General features: G+C 47.7%; 1 protein-coding gene and 1 long non-coding RNA gene across 2 annotated transcripts in view; one reads left to right on the plus strand and one right to left on the minus strand.

Annotated features, from left to right (window-relative positions):
* Positions 1-599: 599 nt before the first annotated feature.
* On the minus strand, positions 600-20144 carry LOC309612135. The gene is made up of 4 exons (XR_014235003.1): positions 19448-20144; positions 10896-11030; positions 9614-9830; positions 600-2661 (listed from the first exon to the last, which is right to left on the minus strand). It is a non-coding gene; the product is annotated as an uncharacterized lncRNA (long non-coding RNA).
* Positions 12559-27376, plus strand: part of FHL2 (four and a half LIM domains 2) — a 55875-nt gene continuing 41057 nt past the window's right edge. Inside the window, exon 1 of the mRNA XM_082357474.1 lies at positions 12559-12662. The gene's annotated coding sequence lies outside the window, so the exon portion shown is untranslated. The remainder of the gene's footprint in view (positions 12663-27376) is intronic.

Genomic DNA, 27376 nt, shown 5'->3' on the forward strand with positions numbered 1-27376 from the left:
GGCGGACTCTTAACCATTGCGCCACCAGGGAAGCCCCATGAGCAGCTTTTTAAGCTGCCCACACCCCTGCTTTCTGCAGATGCAATGGTGTGTGTGGTCCCACCTCCCTGTTCTGGGTTCACTGCACTTGCTCCTCTGGGGGGAATCACGCCCATCTACAACTCTGGACACTGCCTGGGGAGCTCATGCTTTGTTACTATGAGAATCCCTGCACCACCACCCCCCTCCCCAGTGTGTCCACAGACCTCCAGGGCCAGCACTGGCCAGACCGCCTGAGGCTCCACCGTATCAACAGCAGCCTCCTTTGCTTCCTGGTGACGCTGTAACAGGTGGGGCAGCAGGAAACCTGTGCTCTCAGGAAGTCTGGGCGCTGAGCACCTGCCGTGTCTCCGCTCACGTGACCGACAGCTCTGTGAGTTAACTAGATGTTCACGAGGCCCCTTACCTTGCACACCTGCGGCCCCTGGTGCGTGGAAGGAAGTCCTGCATCTGGCCTGGGTGCCGCAGTCCCGGCCCCTCCCTGCTCGCCCTTCATGAACCGGTTACGCCCTCTGTGACCAGCCACGCCCCTGCTCTCCCGCTGACCGGTATCCATTCACCGACTTGACGCAGTTCACTACCACTTATTAATTTTATATTCTTTCTGTTGCAGTACAGTATCTCTTTCTTCTGATTGGTACATGCATCAAAGTGATTAATTAAATGAGTGACTAGTGTAGATATACTCCAGTTTCCAGGCCCTCTCCGTAGCTAGTCTGGGCTCTCCTACTTTCCAGCTGCCAAAGCAGCCTCTTCCCTAACTTGGGATCCATGTAGCTAACTCCCTCTACAAAGGGCTGTATATGTTGACTGATGAAAGCTAAGTAAGGAACTCGCCTTCTCAAAGCATCCCTCCGCGTGTCTTGGAGGACACAGAGTTCACATAAACATGAAAAGATCAATTAGGTCAACTCAGAGGACAGGGATACGGGTTTTGTTAATTTGTCCAGATATTTGTATATAATGAGACTTTAATGAACGGAAAACCTTGGACTTCTAGAAACAGTTGGAAACGTCTAAATAGGGAAATAAAATCTACTTTAGGTAATTTAGTGGGATTTAACGCCGAGGAGTGGCCACAGGGGCTCTGGAGGGGGCGCTGAGAGGCCAGATTGGGAGGGTGAGGAGGAAGCCACTGCGCCTCCATGGGAGCCCCAGAAGCGGGGGGTCCCCCGAAGGACGCCGGACCCGCGGCAAGAGCGGCACCTGCGGCCCGAGACACCGCCGTGGGCATCGGGGAAACCTGCCTGTCCCGCTGTCCCCCAGCCAGCGCCCCCTAGCGGCTGCGCCCTCGGAAGCAGCAGCCGCAGGGGCAGGGGAGGCTCCCGTGGGGCCACGTGGTCCTGCCGCGAGCAGAGCGGGCAGGGGCGGGGGTGGAGGTGCATCTGGGCGAGGAGATCCAGAGCCAGCCTTGCAGGCCTCGCCCGCGTCGTGGACCAACACAGACCACGCGATGTGAGGAGTGAGGCTGCACCGAGAACTCCTGGGAGTCGGGTCTGTCCTTCGTCCCTCTAGCCTGGCAGGTAGCAGGAGACAACTCTACAGCCCTTACATTGAAGAAGAAACCGTCTCACCTCCCCTGAGAGCCTCAGCGGTCAAGCCTCTCAAGGTGTATTTTTAAACAAACTGGTTTATGCTCCCTCACTGGTACTGGGGACTTTAAGGTAGGGAAATATCCACAAAACGCCCACTCTTCAGACGTTTCTCCTAACTGAGGCACAAGGGGCAAACTTTTCGGATTCTTCAATTATGTTTATGTGTATTTAGTCTAAAGAGTATGAGATGACTTAACGAAGAAATCACATATTTACCTGTGCCACCCACGTGTCCATCAACCGATAAATGGATGATGGAAAACAAAATTCAGCTGAGTAAAGTTGAAGATCTAGTTGGCCTTATCCAATGACTCATGAATCAGGCAGCACCCCTCCTAGTAGGTAGAAGGTGCTCCAGGGAGTTGTAAAAAATGGAAGGTTTGTATAGGTGGAAGGAGGGGGCGGGACAAGGAAGTTACTAGCTGGAAAGGGAAGAAAGGGCTGTTTCAGGGCAGGTCACCTTCCCCTAGGGGGAAGGGCAGGGGTCTTCTTGTGCAAATGACCTCACCCCAGTGCTGAAATTTCAGATTGTCTGTTTAAAGGTCACATTTCTGGGAGAGATTGAAACTGCAGTTGTCTTTCTTTTTTTATATAAATTTATTTTATTTATTTTTGGCTGTGTTGGGTCTTCGTTGCTGCACATGGGCTTTCTCTAGTTGCAGAGAGCGGGGGCTACTCTTCGTTGTGGTGCGCGGGCTTCTCATTGCGGTGGCTTCTCTTGTTGCGGAGCACGGGCTCTAGGCGTGCGGGCTCAGTAGTTGTGGCACATGGGCTCAGTAGTTGTGGCTCGCGGGCTCTAGAGCACAGGCTCAGTAGTTGTGGTGCACGGGCTTAGCTGCTCCGCGGCATGTGGGATCTTCGTGGACCAGGGCTCGAACCCGTGTCCCCTGCATTGGCAGGGCTCGAACCCATGTCCCCTGCATTGGCAGGCAGATTCTTAACCACTGCGCCACCAGGGAAGCCCCTGCAGTTGTCTTGATTGCTGTCCTGGAGGCAAATGACTCCATGTGGGTACTGTGGTTTCTTTCTAACAAGATAAACAAAATGTGTATGTGCATACAATGGGATATTACTCAGCCTTAGAAAGGAAGGAAACTCTGATACCTGCTATAATGTGGATGCACCTTGGAGACCTTGTGCTACCTGACGTAACCCGGTGTGAGATGTACAGTCATGTATATATATTGTCCCCAGCTTTATGGCCAGAGCATCTAAAACTCTTGTAATTCCTTAAGTGATAAGAGCAAAGGGGCATCCCTTGTTATCATATTTGGGTTTTGTCCCAGGTCCTGAAATAGCTTCAGAGGGTAAAGGTGAAAAGAGTGTCCTGTTATTCACAAGCCCCTTTCAACCACACCAGAGTTTATATCAGTGACGTGACTTTCTGGAAAGCCCCTAAGGATGGGGGTGGCTGGTTGCCAAGGGAACCAACCATGTGATTAGCGGATTGGAATTTTCAGCCCCACTCCCGGCCTCAGAGGAGGAGAAAGGGTCTGGAAGTTGACTTAATCTCTAACTGCCAATGATGTAAACAATTGCACCCGTGCAATGAAGCCTCCAGAAAACCCCAAAGGACGGGGTTTGGAGAACAGGGAGGTGCTGGGAGGGTGGTCAGCTCCGTGCCACCTACCCACACCTTGTCCCATGCATCTCTTCTATCTGGCTGCTTTTGAGTTATGTCCTTCATATTAAACATGTAAACATACGAAAAGTGTTTGCCATTCTAGCAAATTGTAGAACTGAAGGAGGTGGTCATGGGAAACTCTGATCACAGCCAGTTTGTCAGAAGTCAGAGGGAGGCCCAGACTTGGGACAGGCTTCTGAAGTGGGGGGCAGCCTTTTGGGCCTGAGCCCTTCACCTGTGGGATCGGACGCTATGTCCAGCCGGACAGTGTCAGGACTGACGTGAGTTGTAGGACACTCAGGTGGTGTTCACAGAAGATTGGAGAATTGGTTTGTGTGGGGAAAAAAATGCATTTGGTGTGGAAGTGAAATGTGAGAGCATAAAGGAAAAATAGTTTTGTTCTCTTTAGCCCGTCACAATAGGACAAATCCTGCATGATTCCACCTACACGAGGTACCTAAAGTAATAAAAATTGTCGAGACAGAAAGTAGAATGGTGGTTGCCAGAGGCTGGTGTGGGGAGGGGGGGGAGAGAATGCGGAATTAATATTTAATAGGTGCAGTTTACGTTTGGAAAGGCGAAAAGTGCCAGTGAGGGATGGTGGTGATGGCTGTGAAACAGGAGGGAAGGGGGCAGGGCACAACCTTTGAAAGAAAGACATAGCCCGAGGACATGACATAAACTGATTAGAACCAAATGGGTCCAAGATGGCGGACAAGTCGACTTCCACTAGACCTTGAGCCTCAGCATATGCTCACTGTAACACATCGGCAAGCTAAATGACACACCCACAGGCGCCATGACAGTTCCAAGGCCGACCATAAGGGTCAAAAAGTGGGTGGTGGCCCAATTCCTGGAAATCCCCACCCCTTCCTAAAATAACTGGAATACTCCTCCCCTTCATTAGCCTATGAAATTACCCACCCCTATAAAAACTGACAACTCCAGACCCTGGTGCTTTTCTCACCTTCCGAGATGGCCCACACTCTGTCTGTGGAGTGTGTTTCTCTCTAAATAAATCCACTTCTTACCTATCACTTTGTCTCTCGCTGAATTCTTTCTGCTATGAGACATCAAGAACCTGAGCTTCAATATGTCCTGAAACCAGGTGTGTGATCTCAGTTGGAAGACTGTGAGTTTTGGCCAGGTTCGAGTCCTAGCCGAGTGGGTTCAAGTCCCAATCTGAGGTGCACAGTTTCAGTTGCACAACAACGTGAATGTACTTAATGCCACCGAACTGTCCATTTAAAATGGTTAAAATGGTCACTTGTATGTTATGTATATTCTACTGCAATAAAAATATTCGCATTTAAAAATGTATCTACCTGTGGTTTTCCTCCTGAACTTGTATCCGTAAGTCTGGGCATTTAGGACGTTTTAAAATGACTTTGCAACTGCGTCGTGAGTTATGAGGGCTGTACTTTGAGTGACTCATGAAACACTCTTTTTTTTTTAAATTTATTTATTTATTTATTTATTTTTATGGCTGTGTTGGGTCTTCGTTTCTGTGCGAGGGCTTTCTCTAGTTGCGGCGAGCGGGGGCCACTCTTCATCGCGGTGCGCGGGCCTCTCACTATCGCGGCCTCTCGTTGCGGAGCACAGGCTCCAGACGCGCAGACTCAGTAGTTGTGGCTCACGGGCCCAGTTGCTCCGCAGCATGTGGGATCTTCCCGGACCAGGGCTCGAACCCGTGTCCCCTGCACTGGCAGGCGGATTCCTAACCACTGCGCCACCAGGGAAGCCCTCATGAAACACTCTTGCTTACATCAGCTGGACATGGGCTTTTGGCAATCAGGGGATGCTATCCTGGGTTCTGAGGAAGGCAGGCCTGCCCCGGTCCGTCCAGATGGGGCAGCTATCAGAGGGGTAATCAGAGCAGAATCAGTAAATGCTGTAGTCACCTGGGAGAGGAATGAGGCGTGCCTCTCTGATGATGCAGGAAGCAGAAGGTGAGTAATTATGTCCTCTCTGGGCTCTTCAGTTTCAGCTTTTCTTTTTTCTCTTTGAATTTCTCTATTTTATTTTTTTAAATTTTTTAATTAATTTTTATTGGAGTATAGTTGCTTTACACTGTTGCATTACTTTCTGGTGTACAGCAAAGTGAATCAGCCATACATATACGTATATCCCCTTTTTTGGATTTCCTTCCCATTTAGGTCACCACAGAGCACTGAGTAGAGTTCCCTGTGCTCTACAGTAGGTTCTCAGTAGTTATCTATTTTCTACACAGTATCAATAGTGTATATGTGTCAACCCCATCTCCCAATTCATCCCAACCCCCTCCTTCCCCCCTTGGTATCCATAAGTTTCTTCTCTACATCCGTGTCTCTATTTCTGCTTTGCACATATGTTCATCTGTACCATTTTTCTGGATTCCATATATGAGCGATATGATATGATATTTGTTTTTCTCTTCCAGCTTTTATGAATGCGGGAGTGAGCAGAGCTGACAGGTAGATCTGAGGAGGTGGGAGGGAGTGTCCACCTGCGGAAGGTGTGCTTTCTCTCCATCTTTATATTGGTCTGGCTTCAAATGTCAGCCCCTCGAGGACAGCAGGTGGCATCAAGCAAATGGGAAGTTGCCAGGAACTCGGGTGGCCCCTGTGAACCGGCGGCCCCCTGCTGTGGAGGCCCCCTCTCTCTTTGGGGCCGAGCTGGGTTTGCCCTCAGGCCTTCAGCCTCCTGCAGCTCCGAGGTCCCCTCACCACCCCTTTGGCGGAAGAAGAAGAGGCAGGTGAAGAGCCGAGGGCTTGCACAGTAAGGACAGTGGTGTTTCCGCAGGCTTCCGAGCTCCTTCTCGAGGCTCCCCTTGAAGGGAAGGGGCAGGCAGCGTGGTGTTTACCAGCATAACTGTGCTACCGACCGCACGACAGGCCAATAAATCAGAGACGAGGTGCTGAGGCAAGGAATAACAACTTTATTTGGAAAGCCGGCAGACGGAGACGATGGCAGACTAAAGTCTCCAAAAAACCATTTTATCAAAGCTTGGATGCCAGTTTCTTTTATAGCACAGACAGGGGGAGGAGATGAGGAAGTAAAGTAAAAAGACCATAAGATTTGCAAATATCCCCTGGAATGGCCAACCTCGGGGAGGGGATGCGTTCATTTCTTCTTTCTTGCCGCCATCCGCCAGGTGGATAGGGTCCGGATGCTTCCCTGAACAAAGGCACTTTGGTTTAACCTTCAGGCAGAGGGGCAGGGTTCCCCAAGGCAGGCCACTGTGTACAGACAGTCTCCTTTCAGTGAACAAAGGCAGCGGAAAGCAGAGGTGAAAGTAAAAGAAACAGAGCCAACATGGAGTCAGATTTGGCTCTTCCCTGTTACGACTGCAGCTGGCGGTCGCGGCCTTCTAGGCCTGCCCCACACGCGCTGGCCGAGCCGCAACTGTGTCTCATACATCGCAAGGGCTCAATAAACGGCAGGTGGAGTTGTCATTAAACAGGTGCACATCTCGGTCTAGAAACACAGCTATGCAGGAAATATCACTTTATTTTCCTTAGAGTAATTTAATGAGGACCTTGGGCACCCATCCCCGCACAACACAGTAGGAAATTCTCCCCCTGGCAGTACTGGGTTCCTTCCTGAATCTGGTCCAGAATCTGGAGGACTGTGTGGACCCCCACTGCGGGTAAGGCAGTCCCATCACTGGACACCATCTCCTGGTCACGCCCCAGCCCTCCCTTCATTCACAGCCCCGCAGGGCGAGGGCTGGGGGCACACGGGAGCCACTCTCTACCTGCTTCTCAAGACACTCGGTCTTTCTCCTCTGCATCCGTCTGGGTCCAGGCAGGTGAGAGGCCACACCTGACCTAGGTAACTGGAGGAGAGTTTTACCAAAGGTACTCTCTCCAAAGGTGTGGGCAGTTAGGGAAACCAGTAAGGGAGAGTGAGGACCTTGAGTTGGCAACTGCGGAGGTCATCGTGTAACGGGGAAGAGCCAAATCTGACTCCATGTTGGCTCTGTTTCTTTTACTTTCACCTCTGCTTTCCGCTGCCTTTGTTCACTGAAAGGAGACTGTACACAATGGCCTGCCTTGGGGAACCCTGCCCCTCTGCCTGAAGGTTAAACCAAAGTGCCTTTGTTCAGGGAAACATCCAGACCCTGTCCACCTGCGGATGGCGGCAAGGAACAAGAAATTAACTCATCCCCTCCCCGCGGTTGGCCATTCCAGGGGATATTTGCAAATGTTATGGCCTGAATTTTACTTTACTTCCTCATCTCCTCCCCCTCTCTGTGCTATAAAAGAAACTGGCATCCAAACCCCGATAAGATGGTTATTTTGAGACTTTAGTCTGCCATCTTCTCCGTCTGCCGGCTTTCCGAATAAAGTTGTTATTCCTTGCCTCAGCACCTCGTCTACGATTTATTGGCCTGTTGTGGGGTGAGCAGAGTGGGCTTGGACTCAGTAACAATTTCCCCCTCAGCCCTTAGAGTTCAGGAGAAGGAACCAGAGCCCGGAGAGGGCTTCCCTAGAGGGACAGAGCCAACCACAGTGGGGACGGGGCACTGAGGGCCTGACCTCACTCTCCTGTCTTCTGCCCTCAGCTGGTACTGTCTACTGGCCAAACCCAACCAAAAGCCAGAGAACAAAGGCAGAGGATAACCTTAGACAGAGAATCACGATGCTGTTATCAACAATGTGAATTGGTGTAGATGAACATGGTAAGAGCAGATCTGATAGGGATTCAGGGGAGAGAATATCAGAGTCCACAGTAGGTGGAGTTTGAGGAATGATACTTCCCGCTATGGGTAACATTTTGTGTGCCTTTGGCATGTGACTTGAAGCAGAGGGATGGGTCGGATCCAGGGGTTCTTAAATGAGGAAAGCTTAGCCCAGTGCTGAGCATGTATGAGCTTTCTTCCTGTGGTAGCTATCAGGACCCTGAGACCCCAGTCATGGCTCAGTTAGCTCTCTGACTCTGTAAGCTGGTTCATTTCAACACCCAAACTAGCTCAGCCTAAGCCAAGTTCAAAAGAAGGGATGTCTGGATTCTCTCACACCAAGAAATGGTGATGCTATTTTTCAGGTTGAAACTTTCCAGAGCTGTTCACAGCCGTATTTATACTCTTGGACGTTTATGCAGCCGTTCTTGCCTGTTTATTGTTCCGGAAAGTGCGGAAGGAATGTTTATAGAGAGATTTCTGTCATAGTGCACGGAGCAGACAAGGACGCGGCAGCAAAGGCCAGCCTTGTCCTCCTGGCTCCGTGGATAGACAGTCAGCAGGAGACGGGCTTCGTTAGCCTCCCCCGCATGGCCTCGACCCGCGGGCTCTGTATCCAAGAGCTTCCCAGCACAAGGGAGCAGGGCTTGATGCTGTTCCCTGCCCCTCCTCCAAAAACGCTGCTCACTGCAGCTTCTGGCCTTATCACTAAGCGCCCCTGCGCCCGGCCTGTGCTTGTCCTTCTCTGGCTGCCTGGTTAGCTCATTTTCCGCTGTCATGGAATCTGCTAATCCAACGAGGGAAAATCTGTCCAGGGCAGAAGAGACTAGCTCCCTCCCACTGGGGCAGGTGCATTAACCCCTGTGCCTTCCCACTCAGGGAGGGCAAGGAGGAAAAGGTTGTCCCAGCGGCAATCAGCCCGGTGACAGCCCTGGTGACACCCAGCCTCAGCAGCAGGGCCCAGGGCTGCACTCAGCTGGCTGGGAGAGGCGCCCCGCCGGCAACTTACAAAACTCAGCCCTGGCAGGTTCCAGGAGCAGCAGGGCCAGGTCCACAGAAGGATGAAGGCTGCTCACCCCAGAGCAGGGAGCCCTGGTGGCAGCAGTCCACAAGAAGATGACAGTGGTAGCCCAGCAGGAAATGGCAGCAACAGTGACCGGGAGAGAAAGACGCTCCAGGTTCAAGGTGAGGGGCTCAGGCTGCGACAGTAGCTCACAAGAGACTGTAAGCTCCTTGAGGTGAGGTTTTTTATTTTGTTCAGGGCTGACGCTCCCAGATCTATCACAGTGCTTGACACATGGAAAAAGCACAACGAATATTTATTTTTTAAAAAAAGAATGGGGCTTCCCTGGTGGTGCAGTGGTTGAGAGTCTGCCTGCCAATGCAGGGGACACGGGTTCGAGCCCTGGTCTGGGAAGATCCCACATGCTGCGGAGCAACTGGGCCCATGAGCCACAACTACTGAGCCTGCGCGTCTGGAGCCTGTGCTCCGCAACAAGAGAGGCCGCGATAGTGAGAGGCCCGCGCACCGCGATGAAGAGTGGCCCCCACTCGCCGCAACTGGAGAAAGCCCTTGCACAGAAACGAAGACCCAACACAGCCAAAATTAAAAATAAATTAATTAATTAAAAAAAAATTTTTTTTTTTAAAAGAATGAATAGTACAGATGGATGAACAAGGATATTTCCTGACCTCTTGGGCAGAGGGCCTGAGAGCCGAGACAGTAGCAGTGCTGGTGGCTGGGAAAAAGGTCCCGGAGGTCCTGGGCCGCTGGTCTCCATCATCTCTCTACCCTTGTGTCTCCTGGTTCTGGTTCCCAGTGCGGGCTCAATACACAGGTGCTGGATAAATCAAAATGTTTGTCCCAGACCTCGATGTCCGTCAGTTTCGGTCCCCGAGTTTTTGGAAACTGGACCAAGAAATGCAGGTCAGCCTTTCTGTGATACTGTGGGAGAGAGGCAGCGCCTCATCCACATTCAGTGCTTCTCCCTGCACCCGCAGTCCTGGCCACAGTCCGGAATCCTGGGCCTCAGCCCCCATACGTGTCTGCTCCAGGGGACACAGTCCATCACGTCCCACCCGCCTCCAGGACTGTGTGCCCCCCGAAGGAGAGTGGGCCAGCACAGAGCAAGGGAGAATGTCACACCAGGATCCTTCTGAGAGCACTCCTGGAGTTCAAGGAAGAGTCCTTAAACCGGCCCTTACAGAGGCCGCCCGTTACGTGGGCACCCCAGTTCCTGCCTCAGGCCCGTGTCCTCCAAGAGAAGCCCTCATTCAACCCGACCCTGCACTGACCTCTTGTTTCATTTGGGAAACTGGCCTGCGGCTGGAGTCCCCCCTTCTCACCATGGCCACGAGTTAGCACTGAAGTCAGAGGCAGGCGTTAGGTAGACTTTAGGGGAACCAGCCAAGAGGGGCTTGGGCTCTGAAAGCTCCAAAGAACTGTCTGGAGGGTTCCTCAGCCTCCAGGTTCTGGCCCTGGGTGGGGTCTGTTACAGGGCCCCATCCTGTAACAGCGACTCCACACAGCGCTTTGAAACTACCCGTTCTGTGCCTTAGACCAGGTCCTCTTCATAGAGGGGGCAGACCCCTCTGGTTTCTGCATCAGGAGAGAGGCAGTGAGAGGATGGGGCCCCTCTGTACCACGACCCGGGAGCCCAGTGGGAAGGGAGGCTTCTTCCCCTTACACCTAGCAGTGAAATGTGCTCGACCACACAGGTTTGGAAGTCATCACTAAAGTCAAAAACAATAAAAGAGGAAGTTGTCATCAGAACGTACAAATCCTACAAATAAAAGGCAGAGAGGTGCCTTTGTCATGTCGTGGTCAGAGTATGAGTGGGGATGTTAGGTTGGATGGGGTGATCTGGGGCTGTGGGTGTTCTCTATCACCCCCATTACACACACTCTCTTATTTTCTAACTCCTCTTTCTCTTAGTGTTTTCTTTTCTTTTCTCTCTCTCTCCTCTTGACTTACCTTGCCTTGGCGGGCGCTCTTGGGGACCCTATTGGCCTGGCTTCATCACATCGATCGTATCGGCATGAAGAAAGGCTGCTGAGTGCTATAAAGGTCTTTCCAAAGACCAGGGAGACTCTGAGGAATTCTGTAATCCTAAAATAAATGGGGGTTCATTAATGCAGGGACACAGAGCGCTCTCTTCTGATTCTCAGAAACTTCGATTTTAAATGAAATTAAAGGGGGGAGGGATAAACTGGGAGGTTGGGATTGACATATATACACACTACTATATATAAAAGAGATAACGAATAAGAACCTACTGTAGAGCACAGGGAACTCTATTCAATACTCTGTAATGACCTGCATGAGAAAAGAACCTAAAAAAGAATGGGTATGTGTATAACTGATTCACTTTGCTGTACAGCAGAAACTAACACAACATTATAAATCAACTGTACTCCAATAAAAGTTAAATTTAAAAATAAGTGAAATTACAGTTCTTATTATGAAAGCAAAATGAGATCACTGTAAACAATTTAGAGATTGTGGATAAGCCAAAGAAGAAAATGAAATCAGCCATAAATCGACCATCCAGCCATAGCCTCGTTTTCTCACTGGGGGCGTGTTCTTTCAGAGGGTCTGGGGGTTGGGGACTGCGTGTGGTCACTTACTGCAAATACCCCATCTTCCCCTTAAAGTGGCTGCTTTCTTAGTACCAATTATCATAGTACTGTTTCTAAATCATTAAACCCTCTGCTATGGCATTTAAGGTTGCAGGGTGTTTCCTTTATGGACATACTTGTCCTCGTTTAACCAGGCCTCTGTTTTTAGCCATTCAGGTGGTTTCCAGCTATTCCCAATTCTGAAAAGAGCTGCAAGAAATGTCCCTGTAGCTGCATCTCTGTCCACATTCATGGTTCTCTCCTTAGAATAAATCCCCACACCTGGAATCACTGCCGTAACACAGACAGCGGTCCTCGGATGAAATGCCTTTCAGAAGAAATTTAATGAGTGAGAAATTTAGGGATGAATCAGAAACAGTCGCTCCCCCAAATTAGTCTTCTCCCTTGTCTCCCAACAAATGATTTGAAAAGGCTCTAGGAAGATTGCATTTTCTTTAAAGAAGGTGACTTGAGGTTCCAGAAACCCTCACCATCAGGCTGGGGCGGGGAGGGTGGCAACCAGGACTTTCTGTAAATGCGTTCACTCCTAGCTTCCCGGAGGCCCAGTGGTGATTAGACTGATCCCTGGTCTTCCCAGAATCTCCACCCAAACAAATGTCCCTGAAGCCGGGGTGGGGTTAGGGGGGGCTTGCGGGGGAAGGTGGTGGTCAGCTGAAACTCCACTCAGGCCACAGAGGGCTGTGTGTCCTGGGGAAGTTTCTTCCCCCTTCTGTGCCTCAGTGCCAACCCCCAGGAGCTTGCTGCATGGGGCCTCGGAGGCTCTTCCACTTGTCCGACAAAGCGAGATCCCTCCCTGGCGCCCTGGCTCTCCCCTCCCCTCCCGCCGCAGGAATACGTGCCAGGCCTGGGATGTCCTTGAGGCCGGCAGGCCAGATGGGGAGCTGGTAGCCCCTTCCCCTCTGGGGGCTGAGGCTCCTTTAATTTGCATACCTTAAAAGGCTTGCAGGAGCGAGGGGCTGGGTTCTTATCTCCTGTGCTCTGGAGGGGCCTTATTTATAGCCCAGCTGGCCAGCAGCTGCTTGCACGTTGGGGTGAACCCACAGGGCGGTTGACCTCCAGCCGCTGTCCCCCCTGGTTGGGCTGGAGGGCAGAAAGCAGACAGGTAAGGCTCCGGTTTCTCTTCTCTTTCCCTTCCCTTGCCATCCTTCCTCTCGTGTCTGCACAGCTTTGTACCCCAGCTGTGCAGAGGGATTGTCCAGCCCTGGGAGGGAGCTCTCTGGCACTGTGGACCGCAGACCCAAGTAGGACCCAGGGGGCAGGGACAGCTGGCTCTTCCAGCAGCTAAGCTCCTGCTGCCCCCAAAGTTGCAGCAGGTACCCACCGGGACCTTAAGAACTTGCAGGTGGGAGGGAGGGAGACGCAAGAGGGAAGAGATATGGGTACATATGTATATGTATAACTGATTCACTTTGTTATAAAGCAGAAACTAACACACCATTATAAAGCAATTATACTCCAATAAAGATGTTAAAAAAAAAAAAAAACTTGGAGGAACCCTAGTTTATCTTACTCTCTCTCAGTGGGAATCAGGAATCTGCATTGAGTTTTGACACCGGAAAGTTTTTTTTAAAAAAAGAGGAAAGAAAAAGAAAAAAAATGATAAAATCAACACTGGAAGGGGGAAAAACCACAGTGCCCTTGAGCTGCTTCTCCCTGACAGAATTTCCGGATGGCCTGGGGTAAAAAGGCAAGTTACTGATAAGTCTGATTATGCTGGGGAAGTGTGTTTATACAAGATGACTTGTTACGGCTGATGGTTTGAAAGTACAGATCACTGTTGTGTGCTTTACAAAGGAAATGCATTAATATTTTACTAATTTCTAGAGCAGGATATATGCGAAAGACAAAGTACTGAGGAATGTTCTAATGCTCGGCCATCCGCGTAATAATGTTAATACTGATAGAATGACACATATGTGATAATAGGTATCATAGGTATAAACATCCTCTAGCCAGACCTCAAGCAAGGCATTTTATCAGGTCCAATCTAAAAGGAAAAAAAATTGTGACATCAGTTTTTTAAAAATAATTCTGAGGTCAAAAGATAGATTAATAGCTGTGTTATAGGCTAATGCTACTTTATCAGGTATTTGCTCTATTTAGATTTATTGTTTTGTTTCTTGAGGAATGTTATTTGAATCTTGCTTTATTGCTGGGTTTATAACAACAAAATGTGCTTTAATAGTCTATTACATTTTGGGATCCATTCTACTGTAAAAAAAAAGTTTTTGTTTTTAATGGAGTAGCCAACTTAATCAACTCAGATGATTACATTTTGAAGGCTTTTTCTAATATTAAGGAAATATTAATGTATCACTTCCATGAAAAGCTGCATATTTTCCCATAAAGTGTACCCTGACCGCTCACCACCCCCCCCCATCTCGCCTGTCTTCGAGAACATTTTGCACCTTTAGATTTCATCATCTTCTTAGTGCTTCTGTTGATTTGGGGTCCCTGAGGCTGGGCCACGCCGTTCTCTCTGCGTCCCTCAGCTCCAACACAGGCACCTACACACCTCCTACTGTGTGTCCTAAAACACTTCATATTTAAGGATAGATGGCCGAGAAACACTGATTTTAAATTCTCTTCTCCACATCTGTTAAAAAACATTCAACTAAGTAAACTTTTAAAGATCTTATTGGCTTTATTCAATGATTCATGAATCAAGCAGCGTCCCATCCAGCAGGTAGAAAGAAGGTCTGAGGAGCTGGGCAAAATGAAAGACTTTTCCTGGCAGAAGGGAATGGCAACAAGGAAGTTGTCCTCGGCAAAAAAGCAAGTTGGTTATTGAAAGTTTACTTTCCTTTAGGGAACGGCAGGGGTCTATCAGGCAGGTGACCACACCAGTCCTGGTCAAGCCATTCCTGATTGACTGGGTTAAGATTCCATTTCTGGAAGAGCGGAAACTATAATGAAGTCTCAGTTTGGTGACGTGGGGCTTACAATAGGTGACTCCATTTGGGGCCTGTTGTCTTGGGTTTTTTTTTAAAGAGCTCCTGACTTATTTATTTATTTACTTTATTTATTTATTTATTTTTGGCTCTGTTGGGTCTTCGTTTCTGTGCAAGGGCTTTCTCTAGTTGTGGCAAGCGGGGGCCACTCTTCATCACGGTGCGTGGGCCTCTCACCGTCGCGGCCTCTCTTGTTGCGGGGCACAGGCTCCAGACGCGCAGGCTCAGTAGTTGTGGCTCACGGGCCCAGTTGCTCTGCGGCATGTGGGATCTTCCCAGACCAGGGCTGGAACCCGTGTCCCCTGCATTGGCAGGCAGATTCTCAACCACTGCGCCACCAGGGAAGCCCTGTTGTCTTGTTTTTAACACCACAAAAGAAAGAGGTGAAATTATATTCATAGTGTTTATATTTTCTTTTGTTTTTTCTTACTGTACAAATATATGTTCACCACAGGCAGTACAAACCAGCAGAGAGAAGAAAATGGAAAATGATGTGCAGTCTTACTACTCAAAGATAACTCAGCATTGCATTGTGAATCTTAACTATTTCTTGATTCTAAGAGGTCTTTGATTGTAACATCAACCATTAATTTAATGCTAGCTTTAAAAGAGAGGGGAAAATTTCCCCCTATGTTATACAGATTAAGATGAATCCAAAAACAATAAATTGGGGGGAAAATATAAATTGTAATTAAGGAAAAATATATATATGTTCAGGTTATTTGGTAATCTACTTTTTGTCCCATGTATAGTCAGTGTATTTTTACTGTGCATTCAAGCTCTAATTCTTTGAAAATTGGTTTTCAATTTTTTTATATACTAAATTATGACATTTTCATTTAGCCAGAATATTAAAATATCCATAATAGCTGGATAAGTGGGACATAAAAAAATCATAAAATGAGATTTAGATAAATAATTTTTATCAACATATAACTTGTTTCGAAGTATGATCTGCTGATTTCTACACTATTAATGCTACCTACTGAATAAGAGAAACAACTCAACCGTCTAGGACCTGGATCTTTATTCCCCCCTCAATTTTGTTTTATTGATTTTTTTCATTATCATTGATTTGTCAGTCTTCATACTTAGTCTCCAATATACCAACGTAAGGTTGAAAAACAGAAAGAAACATAAGTTCTGAGCAATATGATATTTAACAGATATATTTCATAAATATCATTAAATGTTTTTAAGTGTAAGCCTATAAAAATAAAATCAGTTTTAACTTTGAGGACATTTTTACAACTTGGGACTTTGTTTAAATCTAAAAGAGAAATTTTAGATAAAAGACAGATAAAAATTTATTTTAACAGAAGACCTTGTTACAGTTAAACTGTAATACTGAAAAGTTAAACTGAAGTAAAACCCTATCCAGCCAACAACACATAAAATATGCTCCAGGTGTTTTATTAAGAAGGCTGCAGGGACTTCCCTGGTGGCACAGTGGTTAAGAATCCGCCTACCAATGCAAGGGAACACGGGTTCGAGCCCTGGTCCGGGAAGATCCCACATGCCGCGGAGCAACTGGGCCCGTGAGCCACAACTACTGAGCCTGCGCTCTAGAGCCCGCGAGCCACAACTACTGAGGCTGTGTGCTACAACTACTGAAGCCCGCGTGCCTAGAGCCTGTGCTCCACAAGAGAAGCCACCGCAATGAGAAGCCCGCGCACCGCAACACAGAGTAGCCCCCACTCGCCGCAACTAGAGAAAGCCCGAACGCAACAATGAAGACCCAATGCAGCCAAAAATAAATAAATAAATTTTTTAAAAAAAGAAAAAAAGAAGGCTGCATAATTAGGTTTTACGGGGAAAGAGAAAGAGTTTTCGTTTGGTTTTTAAGAAGTGAGCCCTCTTTTTCTGCCTGGGACCTGCCTGCTCAGCATGGAGGGCACCTGAAGGGGCAGGGGGACCGACTGTCTTCATGGAAGTCGAGGTCACCAGAGCACTTCCTGCCTGGGTTCAGGTCTGTGCTGACAAATCCTGACCAGGATTTAGCATGAATGCAAAATAGAAAAGTAAATGGTGTTGATTATTCTACTTCTCTCTAATTCATAGCCTTTGTAGGAAGATAAAATGGGTAATATGAAGGCACAAATAGTTATATGACAACATATTATATGTAATAACTAAAATGGTCAACAGTGAGATCGCTCAAAAGCCAAGTATGGTTAAATAAATTATGATATAGCCAAGGTATGGAAGATGTACAATCATCAAAAATTAATGTTTGCACAGAATTTTTAATTTAAAAAATCAGAATACAAAGCTATAGTCTTATAATTAATGATCTTAACCTATATAATATATAAACACTGAAAAAATATACCAAAATATACACAATTATTGTTTTTGAGGGATAAGATTAGTAGTGAGTTTATATTCTCTCCACATTTTAAATAGTTTGCTACGTTTTCTACACGGAGACTAATCATGAAAGTTTTTTATGGCAAAATTCCACGCAAATGTAAAGGATTCTAATTATTGCCACCAATTATAAAAACTGTAAATAACCTATCAGAATGATCAGCCTCTTGAAACAGGAGGTAAAATTTACTGAGTGGTTACCATGTCCAGGAACTATGTATTGGCTCATCTAACGTACAACCAGCCTACACGTGGGTATTATTATCGTTGTTGTTATTGTTATTATTCCTACGTTCAGACACGGAGGCAGGCTTAGAAAAGTGTTATCAGTGCAGAAAGTGCAACCCAGTGAAAGACAGGGCCTGGGATCCAGCTGGTGTTAGAAGCACAGGAGCACGCTGAAGGCCTGCGGGAATGTTACAGGAATGGGGGCTGGTACTCCTGAGGAACGTTACTTGGAGCAGGAAGGGAGTACTTGGGTAGAGGCTGCATACACTGTGGTGTGGAGACAGGAAGTAAGGAATTCTGAAAGGGGGGCAGGTTGTCCTGCCAGGTGCAGGGCGGGGCCCTCGGGAAGCAGAGATGCTCTGTGTGTGTGTGTGTGTGTGTGTGTTGTCTGGGCGTGTGTGCGAGTGTGTGGTGTGGGGTGTTGTGTATGTATGGGGCAGTGTGTGCCGTATGTGTGTACAGGGTGGGGAGGTGTGGTGTCTGTGTGTGTGCTGTGTGTTTGTGTGCCGGGGGAAGGGAAAGAGGGTGGAGATGATAAATGTTAAATGCCGTAAGCTTCCTTTTTAAAAAACTCTCCAATTTTGTTAAGAATCGCTTAATTTATTAGGAAACAACAACATTTTGCTCCCTTCAAATATAGTTCAAGAGACGAAAGAGCAGGTGAGAGAGGAGTCCCCTTATTTCAAAACCCCAATTTTAATTACAGTGAATTATAGACCAGCTATTATGTCCTTCCAACCCCTAAATCAAGACAGAGGCCCACAAGACTTCCAAATCAGTTAGGTTCCATGAAAAAATAATCATGTGTGTGCAACACAAAGAAAGCTCAGAGGTTTTGAAAGTGCGTGAGACAAACTCCTTTTAGGCACCTCTCTCTACTCCTGCAAATTGAACACGCAAAAACACTATCAACAGGTGCAAACTTGTTGGCATCACATTAAGCTGCATGAACAACCGTCCGAGTGAGGGAAGAAATACTTACGACCACAATCCCACATCTAAAATACTGTCAGATGGAAAAACTCTCAAGGCAGCAAGGAAGGCTGAGGGAGCACCTTCTAATTAAGATAGAGTTCTCTACAAGTCGGAATTCATACCGGCAAGTTCAACATCATTTGAATAACGCAGTTTGGACAGAAGAATGATAAGCCCTTCGGCCACCGTTTCTGAGCAGCAGTAGCACGAACCCTCCAGCCTGGCGGGGGATGAGCTCTGGCAGGATCCTGGAGCCCGCCCTGAGCTGTTTCTACTTTGCCAGGACACACTTCTCTATCTCCTGGGAAGTGTCAGCAAACCTCAGCCAGCCTCAGGCAGGAGCAGCCGGGTAGCTCCAGAAGCCCACGTGAGCTCCATTGAACCTCACGTCTCTCTTTAAATTTCGCTCTCATATTCCAACTTATATCAGACCGGTCTCTCTTCTGCTCAAAACTCTCCAATGGCTTCCCAAGTCAAAATAAATTCCAGTGTTACATAGCCTCCAGAGTCCTACAGGATCCAGGCCCCGGAACCTGCCTTCATCTCCTTCCTTCCTCCCTCTCCACCTAGGATGCTCCCGTCCCACCGCCCTACCCCAACTGTGCCACACATGGCCCTGCCCCAGGGCCTTTGCACCTGCTGGTGCGCTAGCCGGTCAGGCTCTCCCCCAAGGAAACCACACGCCTCCCTCCCTCCTTCAATCCTTCAATCACACCACATGTGAGAGCCAGCCCCGAGGGTCCCATCTGAAATCACACCCTCTGCCGCTCCCTAGCTCCTTGCCCTGATTTACTTTTCTTCAAATCACTTATCTCACACATGCACACCCACAAAGGGACGTGTAGGCGCTGAATGAGTATCTGTGAGAGACGAAGGCTCCAACAATCCACCGTCATAAATTTCATTTGAATTCTTAGAGGCTTTTCCAGTGTCATTCATGTATCAATACCCTTACAAAGTATCCTTATCAGGGTCCAAGTCTCAGGCTTCCCTGTCCACAACTTGAATCTCATTTCAAAAACGTCCGCTGCACTTGGAGTTTGTTCAGGGAGAAAAGTGGGAGCTGGGGGGTCAGGCTGCCTGGGTTTTGTCCCCAGCTCTGCCATTTACAGCAGGCCGAGACCTCAACCTCCCAGAATCTTGTCTTTAAAAAAGAGATAACAATAACAATAACCTCTTAAATACGTGGGAGGATTCAACAAGGCAACAGCCACAACAATAATAATAGCTACGGGTAATTGACAGATGAGGACAAACTGAAATCCAGAAAAGTATCTTAGACATAGTTACTATATTAGTTTCTTGTTGCTTTTGTAACAAATTACCCCAAAACTATTGTCTGAAAACAACACAAATTTATTACCTTATAGTTCAGGAGGTCAGAAGTCTGCAAGGGGTCTCCGTGGGCTAAAATCAAAGTGTGGGCAAAGCTGTGTTCCTTCTGGCGGCTCCAGGAAAGAATCTGTTTCCTGGCTTTTTCCAGCTTCTAGAGGCGCCTGTGCTCCTTGGCTGGTGGGCCCTCCCCCACCTGCAAAGCCAGCACGGTCACGTCTTCAAATCTCTCTGATTCTGACTCTCCTGCCTCCTTTTCCCACGTTACGGACCCTCGTGATGACATTGGGCCACCTGGATAATCCAGGATCATCTCCCCGTATCAAGAGCCTTAATCTAATCACACCTGCAAAGGCCCTTCACAAATTCTGGAGATTAGGACATGAACGGTGCTGGGAAGCCGTTATCCTGCCTACCAGTTACTAAGAGACAGAACTGGGGCTGGCATCCGGCTGGTCTCTTGACGGCTGCGCTACAGAAGGACACGGAAAGCCCTGGGAGTAACGAAGGCGGGGTGGAAAACTTGCACCTCAGATTCGGGTTTTTGTCTTCGACATTGAGCAAGACGATTCATCCCCTCGGCCCTGCTCACCGGCTGTGGGTGCCAGAGCACAGCACGGCTGACTCTAAAAGTCACTTTATCTCATCGAGGCCAGTTTTAAATTATCAGTCTCACTTCAACCTCAAACATAGCATTGACTTTCAAGAAACCACAGACAGGGACTCCCCTGGTGGTGCAGTGGTTAAAAATCTGCCTGCCAATGCGGGGACACGGGTTCGATCCCTGGTCCTGGAAGATCCCACATGCCGCGGAGCAACTAAGCCCATGCGCCACAACTACTGAGCCTGCGCTCTAGAGCCCGGGAGCCACAACTACTGAGCCTGCGCTCTACAGCCCATGTGCCACAACTACTGAGCCCGTGTGCCACACTATTGAGCCCGCGTGCCACAACTACTGAGCCCATGTGCCACAACTACTGAGCCCGCGCACCTAGAGCCCGTGCTCAGCAACAAGAGAAGCCACCGCAATGAGAAGCCTGCGCACTGCAATGAAGAGCAGCCCCCGCTTGCCGCAACTAGAGAAAGCCTGCACGCAGCAAGCAACGAAGACCCAACGAGGCCAAAAATAAATAAATTTATTAAAAAAAAAAAAAAAAGAAACCACAGACACTCCATAAAAGTCGGTTGCAGAGTGGGAATGAAAGCCCTGCTTGGAGACAGGCCATGCCGCACCGCCCATGGGGGTCGGGGTAGAGGGGGTGCCTGGACGCAGGGTGCGGAGCAGCTGCCGAAGACCCAAGAGCCGGGACACGCCCCGCCCCCATAAGAGAGCAAGCGGCAGGGGCCGTGGCATGAACACCTGGGCGGCACCTGGCGGGCTGCGGGGGCCACATGAGAGGCAAAGAGGACGCTTTTCATTAGTGCCCAGGTCAGCAGTGTAAACGGGCCGGCCTGGTGGCACTGCCGGGCAGGAGCCGGGCTCTGGGTCCCAGACCTCATTCACGGGCACCAAGACCCCGGATGGAGCCGCCTTGCCTGGAAACGTGATCATTCAGAGGGGTTTTCAAACCCTGTAGGCTTCTTGCAGCCTCAGACATTTCTGTTCCTTTCACAAGGAAGATAAGAAGCCACAGGTCAAGTTTCGTACAAGGAGCATCTGGGATATGACCCTTACACTGGCCACCGTGTTAAAGGCAGGTGTCCTTTCTCCAACAGACAACTGACACATTTGAGAGTTCTGAGGTTTCTTCTGTGACGTTTTCCTGAATCGGTTGCTTTTTTTCTCTGCTGTCTCCCCACACATTTGTGAGGGAACCACACGTTCACAAGAAGTTCTCCTTTGCCTGACTCTCCCCCAAATGCAAACTTTTCAAACTGCAGGTCAACATCATAGGTCTTAGTGAGTCACGAAATCCATCTAGTGGGTGGAGACCCGCACTTTTTTTTTTTTATCTGAAATGTGTTTATATTGTAAAATCATTACCATGATAAGTTTAGTGCACATACGTCACCTCGCAGTTACACATTATTTTGTATATGATGAGAGCTTTTAAGATATACTCTCTTAGCGACTTCCAATATATAATAGAGTATTGTTAACTGTGGTCGCCATGATCTATATTACATCTCCAGGTCTCCTTTACAACTGGAAGTTTGTACATTTTGATCACCTTCACCATTTCACGTTTCGAAGAATAAAATGTAAAAGACTAGAATACGGAAAAGATAGAATAAAAAAGAACAGAAAGCATAGTAAGGGTAAGAATTATTTCATGACGATCTCTCCCAGCACTGCACGTGGGGCTGGGGGAAGCCGTGGGGATGTAAAACTGTACTTCCTAGTTTGCGTTGCTGTCAAAGACTTGGAAGCACTGCTGTCAACATGTGCAGGTTCCCTTTCTCCTGGGTCCTCTTGACGCCTATGAGCCCCCCTCGGATACTCCTCTCTCTCTGCAGATGGCTTTGCCCTCCTTAAGGCAGGAGCCAATGAAATGCTTTCCTACTTGATCAGCTCTACAAATGTGAGTCTTCATGGAAAAAGGAAAAGGGAAACAAAAGACCAAAACACAACCACCTGTGCCATTCATCCAAGAGGGAGACAGCCGTGTGAGCAGAGCTCTGGGGGAATGGCTAGACAACCCTCGCCCCCTACCCCAGCATCTCCCCTGCAGCACCACTTGCGCCTGGCGTGGAGGTGCATGAGTGTGTGTGCTGCTCTAATTCACCTCCCTTCTAGGGCCCGAAATAAGTAACAACACCACAGCCTGAGGGACCAGCCCCTTCCGCATTGTTTCATGGTCTCTGCAGCAAAGCAGCCTCTTCCTGTAATTTGGCAGAAGGGCTGGGGGGTGGTGCTCACTGGTTCCCACATCAAAGGCTGCCTTTGGTGACTGCCGGCCAGGGGAAGGGAGAAGAGGGGCCCCCCCGTACAGAGCAGAAGGGAGCAGGACGTCTGGAAGGAGAGAGAAAGCAAACTGCAAAGGTATTTTAATAGACGTGCCGTTTCCATTCTTGGCCCATGTGTTTTTCATTCTGATTTTGGTTACTTTTGACTTGAATTATGGAGCTCTGTCTCTTGGTTCAGGCAACTTAGATGCAATTGCTTTTCTATCTCAAAAATGAATACTGACTTTTGGGGCGGGCGGGGGTGCTGGGGATGGTGGGAAGTGAATGAGACAGAGAGCGTATCTCCTTTCAGAAGGCAGGGAATTTCTGTTTTCCCTCTTCCTCAGGGGACTAGAGAGCGTATGTTTCCAAGAGCCCAGGGGACTTTGACAAACGCAGAGGGTAAAACATTGCATCCTCGTGGAAGAGATCGATGATGCGACGCTGCGGCCCTCCTGCTCAGAGGAAGCAGCTCCTTTCCCCAGAGGAGCAGGACGTAGAGATAAACAGCCTTCCCGCTGCAGAGACATGGCGGACCCATCCCAGGGCTCCTGCAAGCACTTCCTCACTTCTCCTCTAAGATGCAGATAATTATGTTTGTCAAGGGTCGTTGTCATGAAATACGCTTTTGAAATCTTCAAGTGGCTTCTGAATAATTGAAAGTTGAGCTACAATTTCCAGTCTTCAGTGAGCTGCCCCGTGGCCTGTGTTGGAGCCCTGCCGCTCTCTTGACCATTCCTAGCATCTGGGTATCAGGAACTCCCTAGTTCTGTGGCAAAATACAGAAGTATCCTCACTCCTCTGGGGGCAGAGATCAGAGATGGGGAGGGAAGAGGGGCCCCAGGGACACCACTGCCTGAGTCAGGCCCATCTGAGCTGCAGGAAAAGGCAAGAAACAAGAGACAGAGAAAATTAACACTCTGATACCGAAGTCCTCACCATGCTTCCCTAGCCATCTTAGGGACACAGTGTCTACTGAGTGGAGAAATCAGAATGAAAAACAGTCACACTGCAAAGATTTTGGTATCTTGACCAATGCAACCCATAGTATAACTGATCCAGCCAATTGTTTTCTCAACCAATCAATCAATCATCAAATAAAGAGGACACAAAAATCACCCCCAAAGACATAATTTGGTGGCTGTATTAAACTGCAGGCCGTGTTCAATGTCACTGAGATTTCTTTCATCTGGGGCATTTTGTTGTCAGAGATAAGTCACCATCTGTTTGGACAAAAAAAATATCGGCAGAAAATTTATTTTAATAGTCTTGATGTATTTAAATGGCTGGTGGTTCAGTTTGTAGATTCATGTCTAATCTAGAGCTTTAATCCTGTGATGAAAAAGTAAATCAAACCATGAGGAAACTGTAAATCAAAAAAAAAAAAAGATAGCCTGTCCTTGTCTGTGACCCATTGTTCCATCACAGTTCTGCTTCTTCAGTGGCTTTGTCTTCTCTGAGAAGCTGCAACTATCCGTCTACTGGCCCTGGCCATTCCCGCACGTGTCCACACATGACATTCATCTCCACGTCCATCTTGCCACCCACTTGGGAAAGCCAGGAATTAGTTATGGTTTGTTATTCTTACCAATGACACCATTTTAAAATCCCAAACCAAAAAAGCAAACAAGTTACAAACACAAGCAAAACAACACGTCTTTAAACCAAAACAGGTTCTTCTCACTATGACTTTTCCTTTCTGATCTCATCGTGGCCTAGATCACTGCTGAGCAAGCCTCAGGCTGGGCGACCCGCTCGTGGGCAGCTGGCCACTCATTCTTTCCTGGGCAAGTCCTCCGGGCTGACCCTCCACTCAGCCACAGGCAGGACCCCAAGGGAGGCAAAGAGCTGATGGGGACGAAAAGGTGCAGTATTGAACATGCTCTAAATATAAAAATAGCGTGGTGAGGAACTAGAAATGTCGTTCCTATTAAATCAAAGAAACAAATCTGGAAAACCAGATCTGAGAGGGCTGAGTCCCGATGGCAGGACTGTCGTTTGCAAGGCTGGCACAGGGCCGAGCCCTCTGCAGGGGAGATGCGTTGACCTCACAGCAGACATCAAGGTCATGCCAAGGGATGCCTGCGTCTTGCTGCTTAGAATGCGTTTGCTTTCTGACCTCAGGCACTGGGCTTTCTTTGGGGCAGTTGTGAACCCTCCAACCCAACGCCCAGCATCCTGTGACCAGCGCTCCTTCCCCAGGGTCACCCTGGCCTGTGACCCTGAGCAGGGCAGGACCCCATGGCGGAGCCCCAGGTCACTTGTGCCTAATCAGGACTCTGTCCATGGTGCTCCACAGGGAGCAGGCCATCCTTCCAGCCCATGACAAGTGGTGACACCGGGAAACTGAGCCCTGCTGGGGTGGGCTTTGGCAGCTCCCCAAGACAGAAGGGCTTTAACTGACAAGATGTGTGGTGGTACCAATGGATGTGATTTGGAAGAGCGACAGAACCAGTATTTCTAAATATTACAAAATAACCAGTAAGTAAAAGATCCACTTAAAGTTCAAGACAGACCAAATGGGTTTTAGTGGAAAAGAATATGAAAAGTTTATTGATGTGGTTTCAGATTGCACATTGGAAGTAATCTTTAAGAAACTACCATTGGCCAAGCTTTGGTTTGGTAGTAAAAATATATACCTTGACAGTTACCTGAAATGGCTATGAAACGCCTCTCTTTTCTAACAACATATCTGTGTGAGGCTGCATCTACACTTCAAATAAAAACACATACCTCAAAAGACGAAGTGTAGAAGCAAATATGTGACCCCAGCTACCCAGCTGTCTTCAATTAAGACAGACATGAAAGAGATTTGCAAATATGTTAAAAAAAAAAAAAAAAAAGCCACCCTCTCACTATTTGCTTTGTTTTTGGAAAAGAGTCATTTTTCATGAAAAGAAATATAAGTTAACATGTAATGAGCTGATTATTGTGATTTTTGAAAGAATTAATTTTTTGTTTTCTCCATTTTAATTTTTAAATTTTTATTGGAGTATAGTTGCTTTACAATGTTGTGTTACTTTCAACTGTACAGCAAAGAGAATCAGTCATACATACATACATATATCCACTCTTTTTTAGATTTCCTTCCCATTTAGGTCACCACAGAGCACTGAGTAGAGCTCCTTGTGCTATACAGTAGGTTCTCATTAGTTATCTGTTTTATACACAGTAGTGTATATGTCAATCCCAATCTCCCAATTTATCCCACACCCCTTCCCCCCTTGGTAACCATAAGTTTGTTCTCTACATCGGTGACTCTATTTCTGCTTTGCAAATATGTTCATCTCTACCATTTTTCTAGATTCCACATATAAGCGATATTATACAATATGTTTTTAATTTTTAATGTAGTAAAAAATCTATAGGTGTAACTCACAGAAACAAAAGCCCTTTGGGATCCTGAATAATATTAAAGAGAGTGAAGGGGTTCTGAGAACAAAAAGGTTGAGAATAGCTGGTTTAATTAAACTTGAGATTGATTGAATATGATTCCACACACAGAGTTTCAATTCCCTTAATGTTCCTCACCTACCCCGTCGTATGAAACACTGAGTCACAGACTATTTTTTGGCTTAAATAACCTAGATGATTGTACTGTACATGCTGTCTCCTCCATTTCCATCAACCCCTGCTGCTTAATTTGGGGTTAAGGCCGCAGAGAAATCTTTCAGAGGTGCCCGAATCGCTTGTGCTTCTAAGAAATTTGCTTCAGTGACTATTTTTTTGTTGTTGATCTATTTTAGGTACAAATTTTCATTGGGCTTATTTTCCCAACACAGGCTAGTGCAGTTTCCAGAGACACAGTTTTTGTTCTTGCAAACGGATTATCCCACTGCCTGTTGTGAAGCCATTTTCCTTCTCTCTTTAAAAGCATTATTGAATTTTTTTTTAATAAATTTATTTATTTTTTCTAGTTTTGGCTGCATTGAGTCTTCGTTGTTGTGCGCGGGCTTTCTCTAGTTGCGGCGAGCTGGGGCCACTCTTCGTTGTGGTGCGTGGGCTTCTCACTGTGGTGGCTTCTCCTGTTGCAGAGCACAGGCTCTAGGTGCACGGGCTTCAGTAGTTGCGGCACACAGGCTCAGTAGTGTGGCTCGCGGGGTCTAGAGCGCAGGCTCAGTAGTTGTGGTGCACGGGCTTAGTGGCTCTGTGGCATGTGGGATCTTCCCGGACCAGGGCTCGAACCCGTGTCCCCTGCATTGGCAGGCGGATTCTTAACCACTGCGCCACCTGGGAAGCCCAGCATTATTGAATTTTATTATTTAAAGACATTATTTAAACTGTCTTTGCTCTAATAGGAGATACCACATTTTATTATTCTATTTTATTTAGTAGATCATCAATGCACACGGTGCAAAATTCGAAAGGTACAAAAGGAGAAATGATGAAAAGTGGTCCCTCCCCCGACCTCCATGCTCCCGCTCCTCCACAGAGGCAGCTGTGATTGCCAACTAGAGATAGTCTAAACGTGTCTGGTGGGCACGGGTCCTTTCCTTACGCACATGGGGTGGCGTGCTCTGCAGCGGTTTGCACTGCGCTCTTTTCTCTCACACCCCACTTGGAGATTGTTCTGAGCGCACATGCTCCATATGCAGCGAGTCTGCCTCACTCCTTACAGCTGTCGGATCCCACAGTCAGGATGAGAGATTTATTTGACTCTCCCCTGCCTACCAGCATTTAGATGGTTTCCCATCTTTTGCTACCGTAAACAAGGTTTTAATGTCTTTGTACATGTGTGTTTGTGTATAATAAATATATACAAGTACAGCACAGGGCCTGTCATACGACATCCCTGAACTGCAGTGTATCGCAGAAGGTGATGTCCTGGGTCCCGAGAGCGACTGGTAAGGAGCTGCAGGGCAAGTAGCTCTTAGCTTAGTCGCTGTCAGCGCAGCTCTGGGGACAGGAGGTGGTCTTCCCTTTAAAAACACAGTGGAAAGGAAAAAAAAATAGAGCGTGGAAAGTTTCCTTCTGTGACTAGGAAGAAAAATCAGGTTTTATGCTTCTTTTTTTTTTTTTAATGAAAGCTTATTTATTTATTTATTTATTTATGGCTGTGTTGGGTCTTCGTTTC

Source organism: Balaenoptera borealis, assembly GCF_965194805.1.
Source record: "Balaenoptera borealis genome assembly, chromosome: 15".
NCBI classification, from domain to species: domain Eukaryota; kingdom Metazoa; phylum Chordata; class Mammalia; order Artiodactyla; family Balaenopteridae; genus Balaenoptera; species Balaenoptera borealis.